The 7,245-nt window shown below is 45.6% G+C and overlaps 1 long non-coding RNA gene across 1 annotated transcript; it reads left to right on the top strand.

Moving 5' to 3' along the window:
• Window positions 1-5,919, top strand: LOC138850634 (uncharacterized). The gene is made up of 2 exons (XR_011390670.1): window positions 1-143; window positions 5,649-5,919. It is a non-coding gene; the product is annotated as an uncharacterized lncRNA (long non-coding RNA).
• Window positions 5,920-7,245: the final 1,326 nt, after the last annotated feature.

Here is a 7,245-nt window from a genome sequence, read left to right as displayed (position 1 = left end):
ACCTTTATGCCTCCACCTTGAAACCTTTCATGCATGCGGGGAAGAGTCTGGAATAAGCTCAGCTGAGGCCTGTTGCCCACGACAGGGTGGTTGTCCAGATTGAATGAGGTAAAATCTCAGAAGGATCTGGCACGGAGTAGCTGGTAAGTGACTTCCTCTCCTATATTCACACACACACCCCACTCACTTCCACATGTGTTCACGTACACACACATCGTCCATCAGAGAGAAACAGGGCCTTCCCTTCCCATAAGAACTCACCGCACCCTGCTCTGTGTCATTCCTTTTCCTGTAATGTATAAACTTCTGTCTCACTCTGAACAAATAAAAACATCACTACTTTTCTACCGTTCTTTCTGGCTCTTAGACATCTGTCGTTTTTCCCTATCTTCGCTGAACACATGGGCTTTATAATTGAAAGGGAAAATGTCAGGGCATAAAAGCCTATTTTGCTTTGCTTGTTCATTTTCCAAATTTTAAACCCTTGATTTTGTAGCACAACAGAAATCCAATTTAACCTAGTCCACAGAAAACAGAAATTCACAGTTCAAAATTTTTGCTAATCTACTTACAATTGTTTCTGGGCTCACAAAGCCCACAGAGTCTAACAAAATGTTTTATTCACCTCTACAGCCATGTTCAAAATTTGATTTCCTCCAGCAGTGATGTGTTTTCTTGAAGATGGGCCTTCACTTCCATGGGTGGACCCTGTCTTTTTTTTTAACAGGTTTATTTTTTATTTTGGCTCATAGTTCTTTTCTTTTAAGATTTATTTATTTAGGCCGGCGCCGCGGCTCACTAGGCTAATCCTCCGCCTAGCGGCGCCGGCACACCGGGTTCTAGTCCCGGTCGGGGCACCGGATTCTGTCCCGGTTGCCCCTCTTCCAGGCCAGCCCTCTGCTGTGGCCAGGGAGTGCAGTGGAGGATGGCCCAGGTGCTTGGGCCCTGCACCCCATGGGAGACCAGGAAAAGCACCTGGCTCCTGGCTCCTGCCATCGGATCAGCGCGGTGCGCCGGCCGCAGCGCGCCGGCCGCGGCGGCCATTGGAGGGTGAACCAACGGCAAAGGAAGACCTTTCTCTCTGTCTCTCTCTCTCACTGTCCACTCAGCCTGTCAAAAAAAAAAAAAAAAAAAAAAAAGATTTATTTATTTATTTGAAAGGCAGATTTACAGAGAGGCAGAGTCAGCGAGAGAGAGAGAGAGAGAGAGAGAAAGGTCCTCCATCCGCTGGTTCACTCCCCAAATGACCACAATAGCAGGAGCTGTGCCAATCCGAAGCCAGGAGCCAGGAGCTTCTTCTGGGTCTCCCACATGGGTGCAGGGGCCCAAGGACTTGGGCCGTCTTCCACCATAGCAGAGCTGGATCAGAAGTGGAACAGCTGGGACTTGGACTGGCGCCCATGTGGGATGCCGACACTACAGGCAGCAGCTTTACCTGCTACACCACAGTGCCAGCCCCGACCCTGTCCTTTGTCAAGGACCTAAATTCAATGTACCTTACAGCTCAAGAAACTAGAAAGTAAAAACAGTCCATGGTATAAGCACTGGAAATCATAAAACTCGGGGCAAGATATCATGAGACTACAGCTGCCCCCGAAGAGCTCTGTTAGCAGGCGTGGTGGGCCCATCTACTCGGAGTGTCTCCAGATAATCAGCCTCGAGTAGGAACTGCCTGAAGGAAACAGTCCTTTCTTTCCAGCAAGTAAAGGAGACAACAAGAAGACATAGTTCCCCAAAGAAACTGCCTCCCTGTGAAGCAGTCTGCTAGGATTTTTACAGCAAGGCTTAGGGAGTGTCCAGGATGCAGAAAGAGGGAAGCAGAAAGCTCCTTTCTGCGTAAGCAACACCCATCTTCACGAATTATGGGCTCAAAACTGACTCAGACTGGCTTCTTGCAGCTTTCATTGGTTGACTGGTGATCTGGTCCCCTCCAAGTGCAATGTTGCAAGATAAGCCTTCCAGGAACATCTTCTGAAAAACACACCCTGGAGAGGAAACCACTTCAGATTCTCTGTCCCTGTTCTAGTGTCCCTCTCTTGGCCGAAATCCCTCACTCCTGGCTACAGCTCCTCAGTGGACCTACAGGGCAAGCACTTTCTTTCTGGCTCTTTAAACTACAAAATGGTCTGCAAGGCATTTTCAGAATCAATAACTCACTCTTTTGAAGACTTCTGATTAAATTACAAACAGGTGGAGATATTTCTAGAACGTTCTAGGATACCATAGAACACAATGCCTTTTAAGTAAGACCAGAGGCAGAGCCTTGGGCCTTCCAACGATGCCCAGTGACAAGAGCAATGAAAACCAAAGAGAGAGGGAGAAAAGACTTCTGATTGGCTGGAGTGATGTGAGCCTGAGTATCTTAATTTCTATTCCAGGTCCTTAACCCCACAGAGATAAGAATTCAAAGCAGAGGCATACATGGGATTTTATTTAACAGTAAGGGAACAAATATACATTCACATGAGTGTGGGCTGCCCCCCAGGGAGAAATACCCATGATGAATGGGCCAGAGGGTTGTGCATGAAAGACAGAAAAAGAGAGTGGTACCTCCAAGCGTGGTCTGTGGTGCAGAGACCTCTCCCCTGTTTCTAGGCTCTTTTTATGAGGTAGCAGGTGGTACCTTAATCAGGTAAACAAATGGGGTGAGATCTGAGCACTCACCCTGGTTCCTGAATGAGACAGGTGCATCCTGGGAAGGTGGGCATATCGAGCCAACAGTTAAGGAGATAAGGTTACAGGATTGCAAGAATTCCTGCTTGCTAAACTTTAACTAAATGCCTAGTTAGCCCACATCAGTTAGGGAAGCCTTCACAAATTAATAATATTTATGCTGAGCCTTAAATAATAAGAATTTTGAGGGACAAATGTGAAGAAGGACTCTTTCCTCCTCACCTGTGAATTTGGATTGTTGGAAGATATCCCTGTAAATTAGAATATTAATTGATATCACAGGTATGAGTTTTAATCTATAAATTGGTAGATAAGAAATGCAACTTTATTTTTTATATTTTAATTTCACCCTCCCAGTTCTCATTATGCTAAGGGTAGTGGAAACTTAATTTTAGTAATTGCTGGCTGTCCCTCTTTCTCTAGTGTTGTATCCAAGTTCTGTAGGGTAAACAATACCAAGGAAGCGGGGTTGGGATGACAGTCCCTGACTGTTCTCGGCTGGGACTGAGCAGAACTTCGGTCTCATTCGTAGAGCCCTTTTAGGAGTCTGGCTCTCTCCATCTGCATGGTGGACGTTCTTGGTTGCTGCTCCAGGGTCTATTTCACCCTTCTCCATTCTGTAGCAAACAGGTGATTGGGGTGGGATTGACATAAAACACTACCCCTCCACTTCCCTACCACTTCCACTGGTAGATTCCTGTAGGCTCAGGATCATCCACCTTCTTGCCTTGATGGCAATTTCTTAGTCATGGTGATTCTTTTCAAGGTGAGAATATAACTGAGGTTGGTCCAATCTGAAGCCCAGGCACGTTTTTCCACGGTTGGGAGAAGAGCAGTTCTCTTCCTGAACAGGCAGAAGGGAGGCCAGGAACTGACACCAGCATTTTGCTATCAGAAGTGGGGTCAGCCTTAGGACAAAGCCAACGCCCAGAAGAGGACCACAAGGGAGCCAGTGCCTGATGAAATAGCTCCTACCTCTGAGCTTTTATTACTGAGCAGATAAAACTGAATTACGGTTTCAATCAGTTTGAATTGGATTTTCTATTAACTTTCATCCAAAAGCATTCTAATCAATCCAGACTATTTCAGTGACACTGTGGGTGCATTGGAAACAGTCTGGTTTTTCCGGATTCCCCCAGGGCTCAGAGAACTCAGAGAGGTTGTTCAGGTCTTAGCTGCTAGACATAACACATAGTTTCTTTTTTCACTTTCTTGCTATCTCCTAGGCCTCTACAAAGAAGAAGTGACACAGAAACCCTCTGTTTTTATATCTCACAAACCTGTCTGAGAGGCTTGTCAACCTACACTCCATACCAAGAACTCAGCCTGGTGGGAATCAGGTCCCTACCACCCATTCAGCAAGCTGTGGGCTCCCTTCCTGCCTCCACCTCTTGCCCTGCCCCAAGGCTTCCTCTTCTCATTGCAGAAGGACCACAGGTGCTGTTTGTTGGAGAGAAACCTGCACATCTGTTACCCCCAGTTAACTGTCTCTCTCCTCTGAGTCCTCCCAAACAAGCTAAGACCTGAAGGGTATAATCAATTTACCACCAGCTTGCCCTACAAAACCAGGCCTTGCATTTGTGATAAGGTATTCCAGATATTAAATCACCAATGGGCAGACACCCTCAAGAAGGCCTCCAGACAGGCCTGACACTGATTACTGAACTGTCCTGTTTCAAATAATGACTACAAAGAAATGAAAAGGAGCTGTACCTTCAGTGCCTAAATTTACTGAGAGATAACTCTACTGTTTGTATATTCATCATAACATACACAATCAACACACACGCTTGTTAATTTAAAAATTATTTGGTCTTTTCACTGCTGTCATAGAATTTAACCTACAGATTAGGTCTTATTTATAATCACAATGCCTCGATTAAGAAAGAATGAGACTGGCATTGTAGAGTAGGAGGTTAAGCCACCGCCTTAATCCAACCTATATGGATGCCAGTTTGTATCCACTTCAGATCCAGCTCCCTGCTAATGGCCTGAGAAAAGCAGCAGAAGATGGCCCAGGTGTTTGGGTCCCTGTCACCCTCTTGGGAGATCTGGATGAAGCTCCAGGCTATATGGCTATGGCCTCCTGGGAAATGAACCACCAGATAGAAGATCTCTGTCTCTCCCTCTCTCTCTGTAACCCTGACTTTCAAATAAATAAATCTAAAAGGGGGGGGGGGCTGCTATTCCTATTTCACAGAAGGGTAAACTGAAGTGCAGAAGAAATAATCAGTGGAGGCTCAGGAAGTGAAATGCTTTCTCCAAGGTCACATGGCTAGCCCCTGGTAGTTCTAGATCTCCCAATACCTTAGTTAGTCTGCTGTACAATCTACCATGCCTTAAGGGTTTCCCATCAACCACTACACTGTTTATTGAGTAGCCCTGGAACCCAAAAAGAGAAGAAAAATGAAGGTCATTACAAAAGAGATTAATTAAGACCTTAGAAAAGGCACACATCCAGGGGCTGGCACTGTGGCGTAGTGGATGAAGCCGCTGCCTGAAGTGCTGGCATCCCATATGGGCGCCGGTTCAAGTCCCGGCTGTTTCACTTTTGATCTAGCTCCCTGCTATGGCCTGGGAAGGCAGTAAAAGATGACCCAAGTCCTTGGGCCCCTGCACCCATGCAGGAGACCCAGAAGAAGCTCTTGGCTCCTGGCTCCTGGCTTCAGATCGGCGCAGCTCTGACCATTGGGGCCATTGGGGTGTGAACCAGTGGATGGAATATCTTTGTCTCTCTCTCTCTCTCTCTGTGTCTCTCTGTGTGTGTAACTCTGACTTTCAAATAAATAAAACAAAATCTTAAAAAAAAAAAAAAAGAAAAAAGAAATGTGGAGCCAGGGGTAATCACTGACACACATCATTAAGCACTCACTGCGTGCCAGGTGCTGGGAATGCAAAACGAACCAGCCATAGTTCTTTCTTTTAGGGAACTTGATTCTCCATAAAACAATTTTAATATTAAAAACAAATTTTAGGGTCTGCCGCCTGCAGTGTCAGCATCCCAGATGGGCACCAGTTCAAGTCTCAGCTGCTCCACTTCTGATCCAGCTCTCTTCTACAGCCTGGGAAAAGAGTGGAAGATGAGTGGGAGACCGGAAAGAAGCGCCAGGCTCCTGACTTCAGACCTGCTCAGCTCTGGCTGTTGCAGCCGTGTGGGGAGTGAACCAGCGGATGGAAGACCTCTCTCTCTGTCTCTACATCTCTCTGTAACTCTTTCAAATAAACAAAATAAATCTTTAAACAAAAGAGAGAGAATCTCTCATACACTGTTCACTCCTCAAGTACAGCCAGTGCCCCAAATGGCTGGGCTGGGCTGGGCCACACTAAAGCCAGAAGCCAGCAACTAAATCCAGGTCTCACATGTGGGTGGCAGGGAGCCTGAGCCTTTAGTGCTGCCTCCCAGGATATGCATTATCAGGAAGCTGGAGTCAGGAGCTGGAGCCAGGGACTGAGCCCAGATATTCCCACATGGGACATGGCCATCTTAACCACTAGACTAAACGCCTGCTACAGCAGATGATTTTTAATAGACTTGCGGTAAGAGACTTGTTTGGGCAAAAGAAAAGAAAAAATAGTTATCTACAGTGGACGTCTCAAAATTGTCTTCACTCTTGCTATGAATTCTTTTTATAGTAAATAAATAAATAAGAACATAGGGGGCATTTGTGCTTCCGTGGGAGAGTATGTATGGTCTGGAGGAGGTCCCTCCAGCTGTCTGACTCCAATTCTATGGGAGCTATTTCACTATTTTGTGAGTTTTAGATAACTGCTAACAATGTAAAATGATTCTTGGCCACGGACGTGTAAGTTCCGTCCTGTCCAGTGGAAGGGCCTTGTTTCCTCTTCCCTTTCAAAAAACCAGTTTTGTCTCCTTTTCCACATTTATTTTTCATTTCTTAGCTGTAGATGTGTCTGTTCTTCAGACGTCCCTTTAAACCACAGATTAATGAATAACGAATAGAATAAAATCTTTAACATGTGTGCATTTTTATGTCTGGTAAGGGTTAGGACTCGACATTATTTTTGAAGTTGTCTTTTTTGCTTCAAAGAGAGACAGGAAATACAAGAAAGTGGGAGAACCTGAGGGAAAGGGAAAGAGAAAAGGGGAAAAGAGATCAGGAACCCTCTGGTTATGTCTCAGGGATAAGTTAGGAGTCTGGTCTTCCTAGATGTCAACTTTCCTTTTTCGCACTCACTGATCTTTCGGGTTGTGGTATTAGTGTGTGTTGTGGAAATATAATTAAAAACAAAATCTTCTAACCCAGACAACCTCTCAACAAAGGAAGAGAAAGAAAACACTTCCATAAAATTACTGAATAAGTATTCGACCAGAATTTGAGACAGATCTCAAGCAATCCACACAGGAGCAGGGAACCTTCTTCTGCCAAGGGCCATTTGGATATAGTGATACCATCATTCTTGGGCCACACAACATTATCAACTAAAAGATGAGCCTGCAGTAGATGTACTGAATTTCAAGTCCCGCCTGCGGTTACCTTGGCAGGGCTGGACTGGATGATTTGGTGGGTCTTCTATGGCCCCGGAAGAGCAAATGGTCCCCACCCCTGCAAG

The sequence above is a fragment of the Oryctolagus cuniculus genome, chromosome 1 (assembly GCF_964237555.1).
Source record: "Oryctolagus cuniculus chromosome 1, mOryCun1.1, whole genome shotgun sequence".
Classification (NCBI taxonomy): domain Eukaryota; kingdom Metazoa; phylum Chordata; class Mammalia; order Lagomorpha; family Leporidae; genus Oryctolagus; species Oryctolagus cuniculus.
This window is presented reverse-complemented; position numbering and strand designations above follow the sequence as displayed.